The 23,785-nt window shown below is 39.9% G+C and overlaps 1 long non-coding RNA gene across 1 annotated transcript; it reads left to right on the top strand.

Annotated features, from left to right (window-relative positions):
• Positions 1-14,303: 14,303 nt before the first annotated feature.
• On the top strand, positions 14,304-21,623 carry LOC121918896. The gene is made up of 3 exons (XR_006101339.1): positions 14,304-14,387; positions 15,134-15,378; positions 21,478-21,623. It is a non-coding gene; the product is annotated as an uncharacterized LOC121918896 (long non-coding RNA).
• Positions 21,624-23,785: the final 2,162 nt, after the last annotated feature.

Below are 23,785 nucleotides of genomic sequence, written 5' to 3'. Positions count from 1 at the left end.
GGATCTCCAGGGGTAGAGAGAATGGCTGCTGAAACTAGTTATTCTAGTTTCAGTGTGAACATAGTGAAACCAGTGTTGAAACTAGTAGCATCAATATAATTTGTGTTGTGCAGGTATAACATAAATCAACCAGTTGTTATTTGTACTTGAAAACAACTTTTGTTTCTTGATGACTGATGAGCAGCCTTTTCTTTTCTTTTTAGTGGAGATCTCAGCCTCTAAAACTAAAAGAACAACAACAACAAAACCACAGAATAAAACACCAGGTTCTGATGTACATCTGAAGTGTCATCACGGTTTGTTGTCTAGATGAATCTCTTTTCCTCACTTTCTGATTATTTAGATCATTTACTGGAGTATCAGCAAGCACTCCACCACAACCTATTGAATGAGATGCCTTCTCTATGGACATTGTGGAGGAACATAGGGACCCTAGATTAGGTCACACTACAGTACTTGTAAACCAAGCTTAGTATTTTTTGTCCATGGTCTCTGCTAGAGGTCATTCCCATTACATCAACCCTATACTTTTAATACACAGTATCGGGGACTGAATATGAAGAACAACTACCTTGTGATATGAGCTTTTTGACAAACCAAACAGTGACTTGCAAAGTAGGTGGAGGACCTTTTCCCAGCCCTGCCCTGCTCATAGGAATGGTTGGTGATTATGCAGGAGTGGGCTTTCTTGGTGGTTGCTCCTTGAATGTAGAAGTCCTTGCCAAAGGAGGCTAGGCTAACTACTTTGTCCTTCTGCTGGCAGACAGAAATTGTTCCATTCAAGCAGACTTTTAACAACAGCCAGGCTGGGGTGGAAAGGGCGTTTGGGAGGGAGCTCTGTACATTTTATTGATATGCTTTCAAATGAGTTAGCATCAGTTTTAATATTATGACTTGCTTCATCAAGTTTTAGTATCTTAACTTCTTATGTTTTGATTTGTAACTTTTTAATTTTGGTGCGACCCAGTTTTGAAAGTGAGGTGAGATATAAATCAAATACAGTGGGTCCTTGGTATCCACTGGGGTTTGGTTCCAGGACCCCCATGGGTACCAAAATCCGTGGATGCTGAAATACCATTATATACAATGGGATGATAAAAAGGAGTCTCTTATATAAAACAGCAAAACCAAGCTTTAGCTTTTGAAATTCATACATCTTTGGAATATTTTCAAGATGTGGATTTTTGAATCTGTTGATAAAGAATCTGTGGATATGGAGGGCTGACTGTAAGTAAGCACTAAATAAAGAGAATTCTAGATGGCCATTTCCCAAGGATTCTTTATTTATACATTTCTAGCACCGGCATAAGGTGCAGTGGAAAATATTATTTGGTATCCTATATAATGAATCTGGATGAATATTACAAAGAGCAATGGGACAGAATAAACCCAAGTGCTAATTAAAATATGCCAGCAAATATGGAAAACAAAATGGTGGCCAACAAACTGGAAATCATCAATATACATGCCCATCTACAAAGAGGGAGACACAAAAGACTACAGCAACAATAGGACCATAGCATTAATTTCTCATGCAAGCAAAGTCATGCTCAAACTTCTGTAGCACAGACTCCAACAATATATGGATAGAAAAATCCCAGAAATCCAAGTCAGATTTAGGAAAAGAAAGAAGCACTAGGGACCATGTTGCAAACATAGATAGTTAATGGAGCAGACCAAGGAATTCCAGAAGAAACACAGTATTTGCTTTATAGCCTATAGCAAAATGTTTGACTTCATTGATCACAAACAACTATGGATGGCACTTAAAGACATGGGAGTCTAAAATATCTGATAGTCCTGAGGAGAAATCTGTACTCAGGACAAGAGGGTACTGTTAAAACAGAATGTGGAGAAGCAGAATGGTTCCCTATTGATAAAGTGGTCAGGCTCAGCTGCATTCTGTCACCTCATTTGTTCAACATGTACACTGAGACTATCGTAAGAAGAGCAGGTTTAAACTCAGAAGAAGGAGGTATGAAGGTAGGAGGAAGGAACATCAACAATCTAAGATACACAAATAACACTATATTACTAGCAGCAAACATCTCAGATTTAGAACAATTACTGAGGCAGGTAAAAGAAGAAAGTGCAAAGTCTTAATGCTGAACATAAAAAAGACAAAAATAATGACCACAGAGGAACTGCACAAACTGAACCTAGACAATGAAGAAATCAAAATAGTTAAAAAGATAGAATCATAGAATCATAGAGTGGGAAGAGACCACAAGGGCCATCCAGTCCAACCCCCTGCCATGCAGGAAATCACAATCAAAGCATCCCCGACAGATGGCCATCCAGCCTCTGTTTGAAGACCTCTAAGGAAGGAAACTACACTACACTTCGAGGGAGTTTGTTCCACTGTCTAACAGCCCTTACTGTCAGGAAGTTCCTCCTAATGTTGAGGTGGAATCTCTTTTCCTGCAGCTTGCATCCATCGCTCCGGGTCCTAGTCTCTGGAGCAGCAGAAAACAAGCTTGCTTCCTCCTCAATATGACATCCCTTCAAATATTTAAACAGGGCTATCATATCACCTCTTAGCCTTCTCTTCTCCAGGCTAAACATCCCCAGCTCCCTGAGTCATTCCTCATAGGGCATGGTTTCCAGACCTTTCACCATTTTAGTCGCTCTCCTTTAGACACGCTCCAGTTTCTCAATGTCCTTTTTGAATTGTGGTGCCCAGAACTGGACACAGTATTCAAGGTGGGGCCTGACCAAAGCAGAATAGAGTGGCACTATTACCTCCCTGGATCTAGACACTATACTTCTATTGATGCAGCCTAAAATCGCATTGGCCTTGTTAGCTGCCGCATCACACTGTTGACTCATGTTCAACTTGTGGTCTACTTGGATTCCTAGATCCCTTTCACACGTAGATTCATTCAGCCAGGTGTCCCCCATCCTATATCTGTGCTTTTCATTTTTCTGCACTAAGTGCAGTACCTTACATTTCTCCGTGTTGAATTTCATTTTGTTAGCTTTGGCCCAGTTTTCTAGTCTGTTCAGGTCATTTTGAATCTTGATCCTGTCCTCTGGAATATTAGCTACTCCTCCTATTTTGGTGTCATCTGCAAATTTGATAAGTATTCCCCCAATTTTGTCCTCCAAGTCATTGATAACGATGTTGAATAGAACTGGCCTGAGGACAGAGCCTTGTGGGACCCCACTGGTCACTTCTCTCCAGGATGAAAAGGAGCCATTGTTGAGCACCCTTTGCGTTCAGTCGGTCAACCAATTACAAATCCATGTAACAGTTGCCTTATCTAGCCCACATCCCATAACTTGGATCAAACATTGATCAGAACAGAGACTGCAGTCAAGAAATCAGAAGACGAGGAATGGGAAGGACAGCTGTGAAATAGACAAGATCCTAAAGTGTAAAGATATACAACTGAACATTAAAGGTAGAATTGTCCAAGCCATTGTGTTCCCCATTACCATGTACAGATGAGAGAGCTGGACATTGAAGAAAGCAAATAAAATGAAAATCAATTATTTTGAGATGTGGTGCTACAGAAGAGTGCTGAGGATACCATGGACACCAAGAAGACAAAGAAGTGTGTTCTTGAGCAGATAAAGCCTGGAATTTCCCTGGAAGCCAAGATGATCAAATTGAGGCTGTCGTACTTTGACCACATCACGAGAAGGCAAAGCTCATTAGAAAAGACAATAATGCTTCGAAAGGTGGAGGACAGTAGAAAGAGAGGGAGATAGCATGCCAGATGGATAGACTCAATTAGGGAGACCACAGGTATGAAACTACAAGACTTAAGCAGAGCAGTGGAGGATAGAGGATAGAGAGGCTTGGAGATGTTTCACCCATCGCGTCACTATGAGCTGGGGATGACCTTTGTGAGACAGATGAGAATGGTTCTGATTTAAAGAATATTTTCCTACTTTATTGTGAAACTACTTTATGTATTAATTTCCTCCTCTGGAAAATCTACATTCTTTAAAATGCACATAAGTTTTTGAAATGTCTCTTTTCCACTTCTTCGCCTATATTGACTACATTCACACATGAATGTTAACCATCATGGGAGATTCATGCATAAAAACACTCACCATGGGAAGTTCCTGTCCTTTGGAACAGGAATTTTGGAAATGAAGGTAGTTCCTAGCAATTGAGTGCTTTCTAATAGCCCTTCCAGAAGGAGGAATTTTGAGCAGAAGGATGATAATTCTAAAATACAAACTACATAAGGATGTTATGAAACTAAGCCATCTAGTGGATTGCTGCTAGTTCAAATGGCACAAAAGGTTTTACTAGAACCATTGGAAGTGTTGTGTGTATGTGTGTTCAAGTCATCTGTTGACTTATGGTGACCCCATGAATTTCACAGGGATTTCTTAGGCCCAATATAAAACAAGAAACATAGCACAGATGCCCTGCCTTAGTGACAACTTCCTCCCAGATATTCTCTCTTTATCCCAATAGCTGCTTTACACTTTAGAAAGAAGACTATAAATTGTGGAATAGTGCTGTGAAGAATTTAATAATCAAGTTGTCAGAAAGGCCATTTGGTTGTGTGTTATGCTTTGCCATAACAGGGCTGATATTGTTGGAGGCTTCCTTGTGCTTGTCCTCCTTAAGTGAAGTGTTACTACCTTTTGAAAAAACAGTTCAGTCTTGAGTGGAACTCAGGAGAGTTCCTTTACATTTCCAAGATCAACCTTCCCACAAAATGTACTATTCTGTTCTATTTCCTGGTTGTTTCCTGTATCGTGAAAGTTTAACTTGTATGACAGGTATGGCAAGGAAGAGGAAAAGGAACCAGGTTTTAGACTCCAGATCTTTCACTTTAGTCACTATAAAGTAAATTTAGGATAACTTCCATCAATCCACTTTATAAGAATATGTAACAAGGAACATGACCATAAGGTATATCTGAGACATCATTCAACTTCCCCCATCCCTTTTCATTCCTTCCCTTTACTGCTTAATTCAAGAATAATGTTGTCTGCATGGAGGTATTTATAGAGTTATTTGTACCATATGAATAACATAAGTAGCACAGTGGGGTGGCCCAGGAAACTGGCTGTGTTTAGGAGGAATGTGAGAGGTGATATGATAGCCATATCTAAATAGCTAAAGGGATGTCATGTAGAAGATGGAGCAAGTGTGTTTTCAGCTGCTTCAGAGACCCAAGCTTGAATCAGTTGAAATTACAAGAAAAGATGTTCCACCTAAACATTAGGAAGAACCTCTTGGCTCTAAGAGCTGTCTGAGAGTGGAATAGACTCCTTTGGAAGTTTTAAGCAGACGTTGGATGATCATCTTATGGGAGTGCTTCATTCATGCATGGTAAGAAGCTGGACTGAATGGTCCTTGCCATCACTCTGTGATTCTATGAATGTAGCATGTGGTTTGAATTTAATTTCTTCTTTCTCTTTTGCCTAGGGACTCTGGTTTTCTAATGATGGAAGAGGGGCCTGATTTTCTATCAGATTTAAAGGAGAAGGGGACTGCCTTGTTTCCTGTGTCAAGGTAGATCTAGACAGCATTCTGAAGGACAGCCCCCATGTTATGTTATTTAGAGAAAGTTTAATCTCCAGCAGGAAGCTCTTTAATGCCTATGAATACTGACTGGCACTCCATGTTTCCCCCCCTATCTCCACCAACTATTCTGTCTCCACCAACTATTAATGTTTGATAGAGGCGAATAGTGGCACCTGGTGACTCTGATGCCAATAGGGCAGTCAACCTGCTTTGCTTTTTAATCCAGACTTCAAAAACATTCTCCAAGGGTATAGCCACACTGCAGAATTACAGCAGTTTGGTACCACTTTAACTGAAATCATGCTATCCTACAGAGTCCTGGGATTTGTAGTTTGGTGAGGCAGCAAAGCTCTCTGACTGACCAGGCTGAATATCTACAAATGCCAGGATTCTATAGGATAAGTCATGGCTGTTAAAGTGGTGTCAAATTGCTTTAATTCTGAAGATGCTTAATTCTGATAGTGGTGGTGTGTGCCTTGAAGTTATTTCCAATTTATGGTAACCCTATCACTGTGTTTTCTTGGCAAGATCTGTTCAGAAGAGGTTTACCATTGCCTTCCCCTGGGGCTGAGAAAATGTGACCTGGATTTCATGGCTGAGCTGGGAACTGAACCCTGGTCCAACACTCAAGTTGTAGTCCAACACTCAAACCACTACACTACACTGGCTCTCATGCTTAAGGCTTTTCCCCACCAAATTAGATTCAGCACCTTGGATAGCTCATTCTCTACCATTCCAGCTAAAACTCAGACTAAAACCATTGGCCTTTTTATGTAGAAGCCACTGAAGGCAAATAGCTTACTGACATTCTGCTGTGCAAGATGTTCTTCCCATTAAGCAATTCTTCACATTTCTTTTAGCAAAGATTGGTGGTTAGATGTACTATATATCTCGGTACCTATCTAAATGTCCTAAAATGAGTGATCTAAACAGAGGGAAGCAGGTCAGCCATGGCCCATGTCCCCTCTGCCATTACTTTGTTCATGTGAAAAGAGATGATGGAAGAGGAAGAGGAGAGCCTCTTCTGTTTATGGAGGTTCTCCACAGCAACCAGAGCCCTGGGAAATCATGGTGAATTTCCATGCTTACAGGAGGCTTTTTAGCTCAGACTCTCCACTTTTTATATCAGCAAAGTGATACTAGAAGATAATGGGGCTAGTACACACCTTCCATGTTTAGTTAACCCTTTTACATTGCAGCTTAACAGGGCCTTCCCCCCACCCTGCAGTAATTCACATATATAAATCAATTGATAAACTGCCTTCTAAAAATAGGAATTAATTCAACTATATCCATTAATTAAAGTAAGGATATGACACATTGAATCCCTCATTAATTCTTCAAAATAGGTGCAGATACAGTAATTATACAGTTATCTGTCAAAGAATTTCCCTACCATTTGGTCTTCATGACATGTTATAGAAAGACAACATTTATAGAAACACAACAGCAAGACTCACTGAATAACAGATTCAAAATATCGTTGTAAAATATTCAGCCACAAAGCAACAAGCTATACAGGAGACCATCTTTGGACTTCTGACTGTTCCAGTTCTTTTTAATAACATTTTAGAAAGGCTCTAGTGAAATGCTTCAACTGGCTTATATTGCTTATTCAGAATGGAATATGGATGCAATTATCAAATTGCCCCATTCCAGAGTAGTTCCACTGGCATTAATAAATTAATTCAGGGCAACTAGTCTGACGGATACACACCTGAATGAAGATCTTTTTTTTCAGGTGAATGTGCCTGTAACTTACAATTTTCAGTGGAGGCTCCAAAAATTTATAATGGTGAATACTCAGTTTAGATAGGGCCTTTTGAGTAGATGAAATTCCTCTCAAGCTAGGGAAATTGGTGGCTTCATTGCCAGCAGGATGATGAAACTGCTCTAGGTTTTAGTCCAAAGGAGTCACCTGAGGTGCTGCTGAAGCTATCTCCGTGTTTGGGAGTATGGGGTCAGCTTTGTTGATAGATCGTTTCAAGTTCAAATTAAAATCCAGAGCAGATTCATTGCCCACTGACACTTGGGTCCCCAGCATAAGCAGCTCTCAAAGGAGATAGATTGATTCCTTAATAATTTTGCATAAGGCAGACACTGCTTTTTTTAAGGGATTTAGTATTGTATAATGTTGCTAGCTTAAATACCCTAAAGGCACCAGATCCCATCTGGTTTTGGAAGCTAAGTAGGATTAATCCAGGTTAATACTTGGAAGGAACTGGTAACACCACATCTGAGTATTCCTTGCCCAAGAAAACCTCCTCTGAAATGCATGGGGTTGTCATAAGTCAACAGGTGACTTGAATGTACATTTATACAATGCTGCTTTACATGGATATTATTCCCCAAGAATTGCTAAGGTTCTTTTCATAGCAGTCTCAATTCTGAAACTGCACATGAAGGCAAATGGAAATGGCTCCAGAAAATCATGCCCCCTCTCTTTACAAAACAGTGAATCAATTTAGACTATACTATAATAACTAGAGGTGCCAAATTTCTTCAATGAATTATATAGATCAGGGATCACATGTCAATGGTGGGTGGTGCCAAATCTGGTAGCAGCAAAGGGCAAAGGCAAAAATGGGTGGGCTGTCTCCATTTCTCTCTTTCTTCCATCCCTTTTCTCCCTGCACTGTTCCATCTCTTCCCATACATGTGGCTGCCAGAAGATAGATAAATTATTCTTACCAGTGCTCTGAACTGTTCACTTGTAGGGGGCATTTGACATGAGACCAAGGCATTTGCTAAAATAGCTGCTAAATAAAGTAGTTCTAAAAAAAAGGACAAAATTGCCACCAGGCATACAGCATAATTGATGGCCTGCTTAGATGCAGAGGACTTCTGAAAAATAGGCTCCTTCAGAGTCAAAAAAATCTGAAGCTTGTGGAACTGGATTCAGGTTTTGGCTATAGAAATGGGAAGGTGATTTTGGCAAAGCCAGAGGAATCTAAGCTCCCCCTTTAAATCATAGATTCATTGTTCCCTAATGCTCATGTTAAACAGGTGGGAAATGCTCTATCATTATGATATAATGAATAATTATGTCACACAGGCTCATGTCATTCATTATCATTAATACAAACGTTCCAATGTGATTTTGAGGCCCAGAAACAGAATGTTGTACTGTTAAAGGCCTTTGTGCTGCAATTGAAGGAAAGAGATTACCTGGTGAAAAAAGTTTCACCTTTTAAACACCTATTCTGTGCTCATAGGTGACATATTTCCCACCTCTTATTACTTGGAGTGCTATATGGGCTAAGTTGTGAGTATGCCAGAGTGTATATGGAAGCTGAAGCACATGGATCACACGGGGTGCCTGAGAGACACTTGAATTCCTTCCTTGCATGGCTATTTTCCCTGATCACCTGCCCTGCCTTTCAAGGACACTTTGCCGAAGCTTTGAATAGCAGTGCTTTTGCAATTGACTGGGAGTGACCTCACCCCAGCTCTGCCTTCTCCCATACTTGCTACATCTGAGCAGAGGAAGCCTGGACAGGGCCATCACAGTAGGTTGGTGAGGTATAATTAAAGACTTGGCTTCCACTTAGAAAGCCTCTTGTATTGAATACTCCTGCCTCTGGCCTTGTTTTTCATCTGAGGAAGGAGAGGGAGCTGACAAAAGGGGAACACAGGAATAAAACTTCTGTTTCATTTGTTATGGTTGGGTGTCAGTTAACAAGGAGCTGGAGTGAAATGAACTGCCAGAGGTGGAAAAAAAAGGTGTGTATTCAGTGCAAGACCACTTAAAAGTTTACAATCTGTTTACAACTGTACAAAGGAAAAACAGTGTGCTGTACCAGTTAGGGTGTTATACTAGGAACTGGGTATGTGTGTATCTTTATAAGTTGTGTGGAAGAGGGAAGTTCAACAGCTGGAGACTGCATGTGAATGTGAATGTACCCTCTGTTGTTTTCACCTGGGAGCACTAAATTTGGGCCATCCATATTCAAGTCCTCAGTAAGCCATGAGACATATCTGGTCACCTTGTGCTTGCCATTCTTTCCCTGGCTAACATACTTGACAGTGTTGTTGAGAGGATTAAGTATGGAGGAGAAGAGTCACAAATGCTACTTGGAATTCACTAGAGGAATTGTAGGATACCCAAACAACAAAACAACAAAGAATAGGAAGAAATGCTAATTGTGTTTTGGGTAATGCAATTAGGCACAGTCTTGTCATCCCAAATCCTCCAACTGTCCTGGCAGGAAGAGTCCTGATCACTTTTCTGTTGCCCCACTTTTTCAGCTGCTTTTAGAGTTCCCATTTCTTTTTCCTCCTCTCATTTTGTCTTCAAGTTGTCTTCAACTTATTTCCATTGCTGCAAACTGAGTTCAAACTGCAAAAGGAGTTTGCAGTCAGTTAACTCAGTGGGGGAAATGGAGAGCAAGGTGCAGAATCTAGCCCTTCCTCTTACGTTTAGACAAAAGCAAACTGCTGCAGCATCACCTAACTTTTGTGTTCTTCCTCATTAACAACTTTTGTTGTCTTGAGCACACTCTGATGGTGCTTGGCCACATGTGTCCTGGATTTCATCTGTGAAAGATTGGAGGGCATATCATCCTTCCTCTATAGCTTTATACAGGCCAGACAGGCTGTGCTATCCTACTTATTTGTCCTTAGTGCAACGAGACTTCATGCTCTGTAATGCCTGCTAATATGCTAATAATACCTGCTTGTTTTCTGCTGCTCCAGAGAATAGGACCTAGAGCAATGGATCCAAGCTACAGGAAAAGAAATTCCATCTAAACATTAAAAGGAACTTCCTAACAGTAAGAGCTATTTGACAATGGAGTGTGGTGGAGTCTCCTTCCTTGGAGGTCTTTAAACAGAGGCTGGATGGTCATCGGTCGGGGATGCTTTCATGGAGGGTTCCTGCATGGCAGGGAGTTGGACTGGATGGCCCTTGCGGTCCCTTCCAACTCTGATTCTGTGATTCTCAAATTTCTGAGTAACTGAGGGACACTTATCAACTGACCAAGGAAATCCTAACCTGGAGAGAGCAAACTCCCTCCAACAAAAGATAAAACAATCTAACGTTGGGTTGTCTTGGTATACTTTACATGTTAAAGGTAAATTTTGAAAAAATATTGTGTATAAAATTACTTTAGGCAATGTATGTATGTATGTATGTACATACAGTTTTTGAGGAACTAACATTTTAACAGAGTACTAGCCAATATGATCTTATTATAGACCATTACAAAACCTTTTGTCTAATAAGACTGATCACTGGCTTATAAACTCATAGTTTTTTGTGGGTTTTTCGGACTATGTGGCCATGTTCTAGCAGAGTTTCTTCCTGACGTTTCGCCAGCAAGAGGCCAGCCACAGTTGCTGGCGAAACATCAGGAAGAAGAAAACTCTGCTAGAACATGGCCACATAGTCCGAAAAACCCACAAAAAACTATGGATGCCAGCCATGAAAGCCTTCGACTTCACATCTAAATTGACTCAGTTTAGATAGTTGGCTAAGGATATGAATACTCAAATATTGTAGTGAGATGGACTTAGTGGAATACCTGTTCATTTTGTCAAAAGGTCTCTTTCATCTGCCATCATATACAAGAAACTTCTTAAAATCTTAAATCTGCTTCTATTAATTTTAAGTTCAGATACTTGTTCAAAGAATATTAAGCACACAAGGAGTTGTATGGAAGACTTGTATGATGCTATTGCTATATCATCAGCCAAATTATTAATATTTTTGCTAATGCACATTGATGACCATAGATCCTTCTTAACTAAATTCACCAGTGGATCTATAGCAAAGTGACATTCCTGTTTAGTTCCTCAACCAATAGTAGTCAGCTTGGAGTTCATTTCATTACTACTTATTATGTTCTGATGGGTACAGAGAGATAGACAGCATGAAAAACTAAGTGGCCAACTACCTCATTCAGTTCAGTCACTTAAATATAGCATTTTATTTTAAAAGTGAATGTTGTCTTTTGTTTATTAAATTGTTCCTTTACTTCTCTATTTTTGAGTCATACTTCAACTTAGAAGACCACCCCTGACATAATTTTAAATGTTAAAACAATTAGGAAACATAAAAATGAAAGGAAACCATCTTCAAAGACAAGAAGTGTCACTAATATGTTTAAATTCACTTACAATTTCTTTGGAAAGGGGATTAACAGCCCACCTTAAAGTAGGAAAAGCAAGAGTCCATATAAGCTCTTTAGGTAGAAGGTTTCACAACTGGGGTACCACCAAAGAAAAATCCATGTCTTTGTAAATTTCCTTTTCATAGGCAAGAACAAAGTATTTTACGTTTTTTTTTCTCCTTCCTGCAAGAAAGTTGTCAAAAGCTGTGGTTTTCAAAGACTATTAATAGTTTAGGACCTATTCTATGAAAAAAATAAATAAGTACATTTTTTTTGTACAGAAAACAAGTTTCCTACATGGAAAACAGCATTTTCTTTGTTACAATCCCCAGGTGTTTTCCACACAGAATAAGCCTCAAACTGCAAAGACTCCCACCCATCCATGATTCTTCTTCTTCTTGGATTTCCTGACATTTGATCAACCTGTTTTTCAACCATTTTTTTAAAAATTGAATATTTGTTCCACCTCCAGTTCTTTCTAACCAATACTGTCTTGGTCATCCAACATACAGAAAAGCCCCTAAAAGAAACAATTCATTGACAATTCATACAGAGGTAAGAAATCGAGAAATCCTGTCTCATTTTGAAAGCTAAGCAGGGTCAGCTCTGGTTAGCTCTTGGACGGGAGACTGCCAGTGCCTATGAATACTACTTGCTGTAGGCTATATTTCACAGGAAGCTATAGGCATCTGAGTATTCCTTGCCTAAGAAAAACTTATAAAATACATGGGGTCATCATAAATTGGTAGGTGACTTGAAAGTACACATACAACATTTCATATAGAAGTAAGCAGTCCTTGTTCCAAACCATAGTCAGGTCCCATTCCATTCCCCTTCTTCAATATCTCCAAAATACAGACAGGTAATTTGAAGATGAATTAAAATGTATGTAATGGTATAATGGTCAAATCAAAAGTGAATGATGAGTCACTTACAAATCATTAGCTGAAATTCTGACAGAAATCACAAGAATAGATACTCAAATTCTTTGCCTCATATAACTAGTTCATCATTACATGCTGCCAATTAGTTTCTGAGCAAAGTAAGGTTACTACCTTTAAAGACGTACATGGCTTAGGTCCAGGTTACCAATCCACCTTATTCATTCAGGTCCTATGAGAAATGTTTACTCCAACTGGCAACTGTTTCTAAGGGGACTTTTTCATCTGTTGCCCCCAGACTGTGGAATGACCTGCTGGAAGAGATAATGACAGCTGAAAAGACTGATGGCATTTAAAACAGCATTAAAACATATCTCTTCCAGTAGGCCTATGCAGTCAATTTTAAATCATGACTTTTTAATTGGTATATTTTAAATGTATTATATGAGTGCATTTTAATGATTTTATAGTACTGTGTTTTAACTGTTGGTTTTATGTGTTTTTATAAAACTGTGTTTGTATTTTAACATGTTGTACCCTGCCTTGAGGAGAAGTGGGTAAAAAAAAATAAAATATCATCATCATCATCATCATCATCATCATCATCATCATCATCAGGGTTCAATGTATTTTTGTTTTCCTCCATGTTGTCTTTCACAAGTTCCTCCAAGAACCTCCTGGTTGGATGCATTCGTCTTGAGAAAGGTGGGTTAGAAGAGGGATATCTTGAGAGGAAGCAGATTAATTCAAGACTCTTGCATTGGTTCAAATAGAATCACCAAAGAAAAGGGGGCGGGAGAGAGGGAAGAGCTCACGAGAAGGGAAAGTGAACTCTCCTAATCCTATTAAACGCAGTAGCATGTTTCTGTGGACCGCAGGGAGAGATTAAGCACAGGAAAAGGGATAAGTGCTGCTTCAGTTTCACTAAACTAATGTGACAACTTGTCATTGGAAATCTTTACAGCTTGTTAGTAGATGACTAGCTGATTCAGATATGTTTTCTACCATTTCCTTTGTGTCTGGGGTGGATGCCCACCCCCCAATCTTTCCTGTCCCTTTCTTATCTGGGCAACTTCATTTTGTTTTGTTTTTTTAAATCCTTCGTGTCTCCTTCAAGTCAAAACATTTAACTTGCTTTAATCAATATTTTGTTTTGAAGATGTCCCTTGACCTTTTGTTTGGGCAAATTTAACCTTCAAGGGCATCTCAATCATTCATTAACTGAATGATACTGGATGCTGCATCCCTTTCTATGTGGCATTGTTGAGTTATAAACAGAGCTTGGAAAACTACTTTTTACAAGTAATTTGTTCCTGTTACTCATCGCAGAGTTTGAGGAGCAATTGGTGGCTATTCTTCATTGCAATGTTGAAAAAAAAGTAACTTGCTGCATTATTTGCAGTGGTTTTTAAGGCTTCTTTGTAAAAAAAATTTTGAGGGGGGGGGAAATAGGTTTGGTAAGAGAATGGCATAAAACTTCAATGCCCCCCCAAAAATGCTTCCAAAGGTGCATTTTCAAAGTAACTTTTCAAATGAAACTACAAGCTGTTATTCATTGCATCAATTAATTACTCACTACATCAATTACAAGTACTCATTACAACAAAGACTAACTTTGGTCTTGTCATAGTACTTCAGAAATGTGACCATGGCACATTCTAGTTACAGTATACCCCAAAGTGACTAATTACTCCTTAGCTCTGTTTTTTTTTAATATATCACTTCCATGCTTTGATTAAAAAATGTTCCTTTCCCCAATTAATGCTAGTAGGGAGTCCATAATGTTTACCAGAACTCTTTCTTGTTCTTCAGAGGGTGCAGTGGTGACCCTTGGAATATGTTTGAGGAAGAAAGACACAGGCCATGGAGGAGATCTTCATTTTTTTAAAAAAGCAGGTGAGTAACTTATTTGAAAATATAGACAGCTCTTTTTCCCCCCTTCATGCCCTCCCTCTGCCTGTATGTTCCCCCTCCTTCTTCTCCATTCTCCCTCTTCTACCACCAAAGGCGTAATAGTTGAATAAATGGAAAAAAAACATTTTACAACATTAAAGGGAAGACTGTTTAGAAAAGGAAGGCCCTGCTGAGGTGTAGAGGAAGCCTGTTTATTAACACTGGACACCTCTTATCTCAGCCAGCTCCAGATGGATCCCCCCTTGGTAATTCCTGCTCAATGCCAAGTGGGGTTAAGCAGGGTAGCCACCTTGACTTGGCCTGGAGTTTGCCAGGAGATCAGAGACTCCTTTGGAGAGAATTTACTGTTTGCTTTCATTTCCCTTCTTGGTCATTTTTTCCCCTTTCACTGCCGGCAGTAGAGCCTGGTTACACACAAATGCTAGTCAGACAGCCGATACGGCCTATATGAGAACAGAAGGTTTGCCTCTGTGTTTGCTTCAAACCAAGAAGGATATGCTGGAAACTGCAAATTGACAGTAATTGTGTGAGCCAGTTATCCAAAGTATTAAAAAAGGTACAACGCAGACTGAAAGGACACGTGTATAGATTGACTTTTCTGGCTTTAAATTGCTTACTGTTTGGTCGGGGGCCAGCTTTTGATTGAAAGATAAAGTTCTCCAAATCTGTCAATAATTAACTGTCCACCAATTAATAGTTCCTTAACAATCCAAGTTCTTTTCCTAAAGGTTCAGACTCTTCGTGGGAAAAGAATGAATGAGTAGACGGGCCATTCGGTTCCTCCATGCTCTCAGCACGACTTGGCAACTGTTCTCATTTCACCCTTGCATGGTCACAGTGGAAGTGCTTTTCTTTCACTTTGGCAACCTGGGAGGGCAAGGATAGGAATCTGAAAAATATACTAAAGCACATTGCATTTAAAGAAATAAGTTTAAAGGCAACCAGTTGCAGCACTTGATGGGGAAAAAAATAGGTAAGCAGGCATATTCAATAAAAGAAAATGAAAAGAGGGTGGTAAATGTTGAAATGAAAGAAACAAGGACTCCAAAGCCACACAAAATACAATGCATTGTTCCATGTATTCCTCACTCCTAAGAAAAAATTTTTCCCCATGGGTAGTATTGATTCACATCTTTTAAAAAGAGACCAATTTAATCTTCTGCACTAGGGATGGACAATGTCATGGAAGGGCAGGTACCAATTTCTTCTTCCCTTTCTCCCCATGGCCTGTGTCCCCTAAATTCCTAAATGCCTGTGTGGTTGTCCAAATATCATGCTAAGGGGAAATAAAATGCAATAGAGGCTTTGGAGTAGAAGCATAGAATCATAGCATCATAGAGTTGGAAGAGACCACAAGGGCCATCCAGTCCAACCCCCTGCCGTGCAATGGAGGACACATGGGAGGTTCCAGGGGCCAAAGAAGTGGTGTCCAGGGGTATTGCCTGTTGATATATTGTGACCCCATGCGTTTCATAAAGTTTTCTTAGACAAAGAATACTCAGAGGTGGTTTTGCCATTCCTTCCTCTGAAATATAGCATACAGCACCTGGTATTCATTGGCAGTCTCCCATCCAGGTAATAACCAAGGCTTCCAAGATCAGATGGGATCTAGTACCTTTGAGTAATTTAGACCTCTTCTGTGCTTGTACAAGTCTTTGTGATGTCCTTCTGGAATGAGTGCATGTGGCATTAAGTACAGTCCTATATAGGGGTTCTCTAACATAAATTACATGGGGGGACTTATAGGGAAGGGAATTTTATCCTTCTTTCCTGTTATGCTCCCTATGAATTCCTCCCCACAGTTGCTATTTGTGTCAGAAGGGAAGTCTCCAGTAGAGGGGGCATTTTAAGCAGGGGGAGAAAGGATTAAATTCTTCAGTCCTGTGTTTCTGATACTGCACAACTTCTTTCTTGCTGCTATTTTTTTAAAAAAAGTGCTTTGACACAGTTAATATCCCAAATACTATTGTGAGCCCCAACTAGAGTAGACCCACTAAATCCATGGGATTTACCTATGTGTTTACTTGCCATTCAGAAGTTGATTCTATGCGTACACTCCAGTTGGGACTAACTAATTGCACTTATGGTAATGCCTCATTGAGTTTGATTTTCAATTATACTGAAAGGGAGCACTGAATGTGGGAACAGCTGTGAGGAGGTGACTCAATACAATAGTCCACAGATGGAGAACCAGAAGGACACAGAAAGTAGAGAAGTTTGAAGTAGGTTTTCTTAATAAAAGATTTTGGGGTGATCTATGTTAACATTCCTTTCTGGTATAGTTGCAGTTTAGTTAAGTATTTCCTGCTTTTTAAAGATATATGATTTTGCACATGATTTTTATTCTGTTTTTTTCCCCAGATTATGTTTTAACTGTGCTTTTAACAATGTTTTGAAAAACAATAATCTTTTTTTTAACTTTCATAAAATATGCTTTTAATTTAATCTTGTTTTAAATGATCAGTATGGTATAGTGGTTTCAGTGTTGGACTCTGAAACCATGATTGAAATACCCTCTTGGGCTATGAAAACAGTTCCCCCAAGCCCCATCCCAGAAAGGCGGCTTAGAAGGATACTATGGATGATGATATTAAAAGGCGTTGAAAGGTCTAGCAGGACCAACAGCGAAATATCACCCCTGTCAAGTTCCCTATGGAGATATCCATCAAGGTGACCAAAGCTGTCTCTGTCCCATAGTCAGGTTTGAAATATAGTCAATATTATATACAGTAATTTTCATACATTGACAATGGTGGACAAAATTTATGTGAACCTACCTAGTGCAATTTACAGCACAGAAAATTCTTAACATTCAATCCAATGTGGTTCTGTAGTCCCACTGAAGCAAATATGTAGCCATGGGGGGAGGGGGGAGTTGTAGAATAGACACTCCCTGACTGCAGTTACACTGCAGAATGAATGCGGTTTGACAATACTTTAACTGCCATGACTCAATGCTTTGGAAGTCTGGGATCTGTGGCTTTATGGGTTATTTAGTCTTCTCTGTCATAGAGCTTTGGTGCTACAACAAACTGCAAATCTCAAGATTCCATAGAATGGAGCCATGATAGTTGGTGGTGTCAAATTGCATTCATTTTGTAATGTGGTAGGAGCCCCAGTTTCTAGTGATTCCCTCCTGATCCTTAAGAAGTTGCAACCCACACTTTCAGCACTCTCCTTTCATTTTACTAAGCCAAACACTCCCCACCTCTCCTAACTGGTGGCCCATCAGGGAGACAATAATCACAGCCCTGTTATGCAATTCTACCAGTGTAATAACACTGGCTTAAACAGGGACAGCACAGCAGTCGGAAGGAAGGAACACTGGGCATAAAACTGATGGATCCCATTTGTCACTAGCATAATTAGAGAGCAATCTACCTTACTTATCACTTGGGTACAACCATGATCACAATGGACCATTATGTGAATATGGTGGACAAACAGGGTCCTGGCCAATAAAGTCCACATTTGGGAATGTGGAGATTAAAGGCTTGAGAACTTAAGAAGAGTGGCCACATTGTGGCCAGTTGGTTGACTATACAAAGGTCACCAGGAAGACCTAAGTGTAAATCCATACCGTATCTTGCCTACACAATTATAGCACTTAACTGCCATGGTTGCATTGTTTGGAACTCTGGGATTTGAGGCACTAGAGCTATCTGGCAGAATATGCTGTGTCCCCCTCTCTAGACTATAAATTCCAGGATTCCAATCTATTTTTATTTGTTTCATTTTCTGATCAGGTTGTTATCAACCACTAACCATGTCCATGGAGGAGGAAGAAGTCCTACTTTACTACTAAGAGTGTGTCTACACTTTAGAAATAAATAATGCAGTTTGGTACTACTTTAACTGCCATGGCCCCATGCTACAGAATCCTGGGTAGTTTTGTGACACTTTTTCAGAGAAGGCTAAAGACATCTACAAATCTCAGGATTTCATAGTCTGCAGCTACAGCACTTAAAGTGGTGTCAAAGTGCATTATTTCTCTAGTGTAGATGTGCCCTGAGTTGATCTTCAGTATGTTTTCAAAAGTGGATATTGGGGATTTATTACCAGGGCAAGGCAAGTGACTGGTGCCAATCATCAGTCATGCAACAGTATATGGTTAGTGAACTGTATTGAGTTTTCCAGATCACATAGCGTTTTATTTGTCTGTTTAAAATTAAACACATTTCTGATGTAATAAACTGAGTATTCTCTTTAAGATCAGTGACGAAAGCCAGCAGGGGGTGTATTTTCATTGGCTGAAGCAGAATTTAACAGAAGGAAGGGTATTTTTAGTAGCAGCCATTTTGTTCTGGCACCCAATGAATAATTAAGTCAGGACTGTATATGAGGCAAGGTGTACATGAAAGCTAGGTGCCTGTAAAAGAGACAATTTTTTTTTAAAGGGGAAAGTTAGTTTCCTTGTAATTGGAAAATTTTGAGGGATGAAGAAAATAAGTGATGCTTAAGCTTTCCATCACCAGATATTTTTGCTCTACAAAAATGCTACCCAGTTGCTTTCCCCTTGTATGAGACTCCAACTGAGAATTTCAGTTCTCGATAGCAAATTCGGATGTCAGGATTGTAGTAAAAATGGCTGCTAAGAAACCGGAGGGATGGGGTAGCATGATTAGGTCTGGAGAAATAATGTAGCCTGACACCATCTTATTTGCCATAGCTCAGTACTATGGAATTCTGGGTTTTATAGTTTTGTGAGGTATTTAGCCTTCTAGCTCTGACACCAGAAGAAGCTAGAAATCCCATTATTCCATTGCATTGAGCCATGGCAGTTAAAGTGTGTCAAACTGCATTATTTCAGCAGTGCAGATGCAGCCTAGGTGAACACCAAGATTTGTAGGGAGAAAGAAATTGTAAGGAGGAAAAGTATTTTTGAATTTTACCCTGACAATTGTTAGGAGGATTTTTTTAAATAAGAGTAGCCCTTGTCCAAAACAAACCATGGGGTGTAAACATAGTCAGTGGCTAAGAAATACTCATGCGGTCTCTTCCAACTCTATGATTCTGTGATTCTATATCTCTGATAGGCATGGGAAGAATATTGGTAAATGTTTTCTCCCAGGTTGAAAAAAAGGTCCCCTGGCCAACATTTTCTGCAACTGTGTCCTGGTAATCGACATCCAAAAGTATTCCAGAAGAATTATCCACAGAAAATGATGGAGGGAGCTGGCTATATTTAGCTTGGAGAAGAGAAGACTTGATAGCCATCTTTAAATATCTAAAGGGATGTCATGTGGAAGATGGAGCAAGCTTGTTTTCTGCTACTCCAAAGACTACAACACAAAGCAATGGAGTGAAATCACAAGAAAAGAGATTCTATAAGAACATCTTTGCCAGAATCCTGTATACTCATCCCTCAGTATGCTCGGATTCTTTATCTGTAGATTCAACCAATCCACAGCTTGAAAATATTAAAAATAAAATTCCCCAAAGCAAGCCTTGATTTTGCCATTTTTAAAATAAAGGCCACTATTTTACTATGCCATTATATTTAATGGGAGAAGCATTCATGGATTTTGGCTTTTATAGGGGGGTTCCTGGAACCAAATCCAGTGGATACCAAAGGCTCACTATGTGTCCTTTCAAACAATGTAAATTTGCATGCACTTAACTAAGTAGCAATGGTCTTAAGAAATCTGGTTAGTAAATTGTGAATTGTGAAGCTGATGCATAACAGGAATACCCAATGTGCACTGAAACTCTATCATCAATGTTCCATTGTGCATTGGTCCCTTTGCTGGGTCTGCTACACAGTTACAAAGCAGTATCCCTGAACAGAATGTAGATGTTTCACATATTCTTGCATCTATTTCCTGCACATTTGTCAATTTAGAAGCGTGCAACACTCCAACAGGACTCTAGCTCTTGAGAGTAGAATAGACTGCCTTGGAGCATGGTAGACTCCTAGGAGGTCTTTAAACAAAGGCTGCATCCATACTGAAGCAATAATCTGGTTTAACACCACTTTAACTGCCATGGCTCAATGCTATGGCATTCTGGGAGCGATAGGAGATTATCACACTATAAAAAAGGCAATTTATCCCTAGTGGGATACAATCACTTTTTGGATTAATCTCTGATTTTGTCACATGCATTTTTATCACATTCGCCACTAGGCAACTGCAACTTGGCTCCCATTTTTGAAAACCAGCTGGCTAAGTGTGGTCAGGACGCGGGATGTAGCCGGGTTGCAGTCACTGAATGGCGGTGTGGAGGTGATTTATGTGTGATAAAATCAGAGATTAATCAAAAAAGCGACAGTATCCCTTTGGTGATAAGTCACTTTTTTTGTGATGCAATAATCTGTGTAGTTTGTTCTGGCTCTGCTCTTGGGCGAGAACAAACTACCAGTCCCAAAATTCCTTAGCATTGTGCCATGGCACAAAGCAGTGTCAAAACAGATTATTTCTGCCATGTAGATGCAGCAATGGGCATCTTTTAGGAGTGTGTTAGGCGTGTTACAGACGCGCCTATAGTGCGTGCTAGGGTTAGAAAGGGGTGTCACTTCCTGACGCCCCTCAACCGTAGTACGGACTGAGTCTGTACCATACCATACCAGTCTGTACAAAATGGTGGCGCCCATCCACATGGGCGCTGCCATCTTGACGTCGCGGGCGCATAGTGTCAGGACGTCGCAACCCGGAAGTGACGCCGCGAGTGCACAACTAGCGCCTCGTGGCACCACTTCCGGTGCGCAAAAAGAAGCACCATTTTGGTGCTTCTTTTCGGCTGCACCCAGGAATCGCATGGTTTGGCCGCTGTGGTTCCCGGACGCAGCAACCGGTGCCGCCGGCAGACCGCCGCTTTTAGGCGGTCTGTAACGGGCCTATGTTGTATATTCTTGCATGGGGAGAGTTTAGACTAGATGACCCTTGTGGATCTTTCTAACTCTAAGATTTTGTGATTATGCAAAAAAAGTTTTATATGCAGAAATGGGTGTCCGGTGCAGAAAACACAATTTTTTGTACCATAACCTTGTTTTCTGAAGAGGGCTGAAGCCAAGGCTGAAGAGAAAACAATTTTTGCATTAAATATTGCATGTTTTCTTTCCCTCCCTCTGCAGGATAAATCCCTTGCAGCACTTCAGGACATTTGAAAACAGCGAAAACTGCCTACGTTCCCTAAAGGCACCAGATCCTGTCTGACCTTGAAAGCTATGCAGGGTCAACTCTGGTTAGTTCTTGGATGGGAAACCACCAAGGAATATCAGATGCTTTGGACTATATTTCAGAGGAAGAAACTGACAAAACCTGAGGATTTCTTGCCTAAGAAAACTTTATGAAATTCATGGGATTGCCATAAATTGACAGGCCACTTGAATGCACAGACACACACACTGCTGAAGAATATTTGTTTTCTCTTGCCACAGAGAGAAAACTATCATAATTGTTTATCTTCACATGCAAAGATGAAGCAGTCAGAGATTTATATCCCTGGTATGGGGCAGGGGAAGGGATAGAGAAGCAAGGATGGATTGATATTCTGGAGGAAGGTATCAGTTACTCAACAGTTTTTTTTTGTTTTGTTTTGCAGCTTCCCCTTGTCTTTTATGTTTTATATTTTGTAATGCATGAGCTGGTATAATTGAAAGTTTTTCAAAAATCCAGAAAAAGATTAACTGACAACATAGATCCTCTAATAAAAAACAGTGGTGTTCAATTAGTAGTACCCCACAATGGGTAATACTGGAGATCCAAGGTAGCTCTGGCATTTGAGAATCTATTATAAATTGGAAAGAGAACCCCATTTGTTTAGAAATGACTCCCCATTTCTGTGTACCAATGTAATCTAGCCTAGGCTGGGTAGAAATACCCATCTTGAAGCTAGGAAAATTTATACAATTAGAACCCAGCTTTCTTCAGTGTTTCTCTTCTTTCTTTCTTTCTTTCTTTCTTTCTTTCTATTTATTTTTCTTTCTTCTTCTTTCCCCCTCCACCCCTTTCCCCCATCTCAACATAGCCTTTTTGGCAAGGCTTCTATAGTTCTCTGTCTGGAATTTTTTTTAACAGCCCTTCCTGGGAAGAAAGTGATATTTCTCTGGGGAAGGATCTAAAAACAGGCGCAGTGTTTGGAACTGTGGGACTGAATTTGGCCCATAATTTATCAGCAATTTGAGAGTTTGTTTATTTTCCTTTTATTACTTCACCTTGGAGCAAGACGTTAGCCATTTTCATTTTAATTGAGATGTTCGCCTTAGCAAATGTGCACCCTCTTTATTAACCCCGACAGTGTAATTTTTCATTGTAAGGATCTGATTCAGAGGAAACTGTGTCACTAAACCAGCTTCGCAACCCGAGCAAAAATGACAGCTTTCCTCAATCAGTTCCCTTTGTGACCTTGATTTGAACTTTATTCTCTTTCATCCAAGTATTCTTAATTAGGCATTCATACTTTGACATGATGCTAATTTTCCTCCTTTTTTCTTTCTTTCCAGATTCCTGGTTTATAGTGTGTTTTTAATGTGAACAATCAAGAAAGCTTTGCATTATATATTATTTTGATTGTGTCAGTTAATAATTATTTAAAGTGCTGTCAAGGTTTTCCAGCTGAGCTAAAACCAGTAGGCACTTTTTCATCCCACCAAAGATAATCTTCTAACCATTTAAGTCATATAAACTAGGTGTAGATGACCAATTGCCACAAGACAGACACAACATATAAAACATTTTGAGTCAGATTCATATAATGCCCTTGCTGAAACAGCTTCACTGGTTACCTGGCCATTTCTGGGCAGAATTCAAATTGCTAGTTATGAACTTTAAAGTCTTATATTGCTTGAGTCCAGACTATCTGAAAAACTGTATCTCCAGCTGCATCCACGCTACAGAAATAATCCAGCTTGACACCACTTTAACTGCCATACAGCAATCCTATGTAATTCTGGGAACTGTAATTTTGTGACACATTTAGCCTTCTCTGTTAGAGAGTTCTGGTGCCACAATAAACTACAATTCCCAGGACTCCATAGCATTGATCCATAGCCATTAAAGTGGTGTCAAACTGGATTATTTCTACAGTGCACATACAGCCTCCCTGTATGAGCCTGCCCGAGTTTCAACATCTTTTGGAAAAGTTTTTCCTTAGTCCATCCACTTTCACAAGCACATTTCATGAGGACCCAGAAGAGAGCCTTCCCAGTGCTAGCTGCCAGATTGTGGAATTCCTTCCTGGGAAGGTTCATTTGGCCACCTCCCTCCTTTCCTTTCACCAGAGGCCTGAGGCTGCTGCCACACTGCAGAATTAAAGCAGTTTGGCCCCATACAGACTGCCAAAATAAAGCTGCTTCGGGTCACTTTAGAGATATGCTGTTTAAATGATACATGCGTCCTAAGAGTCCGGAAGCTGCACCAAAGCTTTGGTCCAGTTTTTAG

The sequence above is a fragment of the Sceloporus undulatus genome, chromosome 1 (assembly GCF_019175285.1).
Source record: "Sceloporus undulatus isolate JIND9_A2432 ecotype Alabama chromosome 1, SceUnd_v1.1, whole genome shotgun sequence".
Lineage (NCBI taxonomy): Eukaryota > Metazoa > Chordata > Lepidosauria > Squamata > Phrynosomatidae > Sceloporus > Sceloporus undulatus.
This window is presented reverse-complemented; position numbering and strand designations above follow the sequence as displayed.